The sequence below is a fragment of the Asparagus officinalis genome, chromosome 5 (genome assembly GCF_001876935.1).
Source record: "Asparagus officinalis chromosome 5, Aspof.V1, whole genome shotgun sequence".
NCBI lineage: Eukaryota > Viridiplantae > Streptophyta > Magnoliopsida > Asparagales > Asparagaceae > Asparagus > Asparagus officinalis.
Window position 1 is genome coordinate 93,028,577 of NC_033798.1, and position 2,027 is coordinate 93,030,603.

A 2,027-nucleotide genomic window follows, 5' to 3' on the forward strand; every position below is an offset into this window, starting at 1 on the left:
GAATTTTTAAAAAGATCGCTTTTTAAAAATATTAGCAAAATCGACTATTTTACATAATAATTAACAAAATTGACCTCTTTTTTGCTATCAAGATTGGCAACAAAGAGGTCGATTTTGTATAGAAACCATCTTTAAAATACACGGGACTAATAGTCCCGTGTAATTAGATAACATTAATTACAAAAGTAATTAAAGTTAGAAATACACGGGACTATCACTCTTACGTATTTTGCAGTCAGAACCAGAAAATACATGAGACTATTGTATATGTCCTATATATAATATAATTGCTCCAGACAAGTGAGTTATAATAGCATATTTCATTCACATTGTTTGGAGTAAAATTTGATAGGGACCTTACATCAAATAGTTTTTTTTTATATTTAAAGTACACGACGAAATATATCATAATCTCCCTGTTCTAATTTCGTAAGAAAATAAATCTTCATACTTTTAGTTTTATTTCTATAGTACGGAGAATAAGCTATAAAATTGAATGAGAATATTAGATAATATAAATATGAGTGAAACCATAACTAAAAGTTAATGTGAATATGAGTCAAACCACAACTAAAACTTTTTGCGATCCGCTCCGTTGAACTTGATCTATACGTTCTTAAACCCAAACACACCAATTTTGGGGTGAACCCGTCGTGTTTTGACCCTTCGTTGAGCCGTACAAAAAGTTCTATTCATTCGAAACCGTTAAAATTGCAGTGAGTGGATGAAGGGTCAAAACACGACGGGTTCACCCTAAAATTGATGAATTTGGGTTTAAGAATATCTAGATCAAGTTCAAAGGAATGAATCGCAAAAATGAATTAAGGAATGATGTGATTTTAGGCCGCGTCCTTAGGTAGGAATCTAAAGTGTCACCTTAGGAAAACATTACTCATATATATATATATATATATATATATATATATATATATATATATATATATATATAATCCATATTTCAATCCATATAATTATTCAGAAAATAAATTGATTCTTTCTTGAGAGCCTAGAAATCAATCAATAGAAATAGATTCAATTCCATTGTTCAAAAACATCATAAGAAACAAAGGAATAGAGTGGTTTGAAAGATCAGAGCAAAGGATCTATTTTGTTATTTCTACAAATAGAATATTTTGATTATGTTGACTAGATAACTTTTCAATTTGTATGTTATGAAATAGATCAAAGGCTCATCTCACTCTAAGAGTAAGAATTTAGCGGTACCTTACCCACTTTCTTTTATTAGAGCCGTAAGGTACTGCTGAGTTCTTACTTTTTCATGTCTACAATCCGGTTCATCTGATTGCTATAGAGATGAACCTAATCCGGAATATAAGCCGTAAAAGAAAATACCTATTAAACTAATCACAGGAATACCAACTACAGTACCTATCAGCCAAAAAGAAATCCTTCCAGTAGTATCAGCCATTTCCCTCACTTTCCTCCACATTTCATCAAGTAGTCATGCTATAGACGCCATTTCCCTCACTTTCCTCCACATTTCATCAAGTAGTCATGCTATAGACAAAAACAGCCCTCGATAATTATGAAGATGATATCCTTCCGAATAGGATAAGAGAATTCTCAGTACTCTATTTCTTTCTCTCAATTAAATAAATAATTGGAAAATAAAACAGCAAGTACAAAAATGAGTAATAAACCCCAGTATAGACTAGTACGATTCAAAATAATTGGAAAATAAAACAGCAAGTACAAAAATGAGTAATAAACCCCAGTATAGACTAGTACGATTCAATTCAACATTTTGTTTATTCGGGTTTGATTGTGTCATAGCTCTATAATTCGAATTAGGTTTATTGTTGGATGAACTGCATTGCTGATATTGACCCCAAAAAAGAAACGGTAGGTACAACTAGCTTGTGAACAGCTAATGTGGCACATCTTCACTAAGTGTAGTCATGCGACATTTTCTCTCTTACTTTATTACTTGGTGGAGATTGTGCCACATCATTGTATATGAGAGAATCCCCTCATATGACACATGATACCCATTAATCTCTCTATAT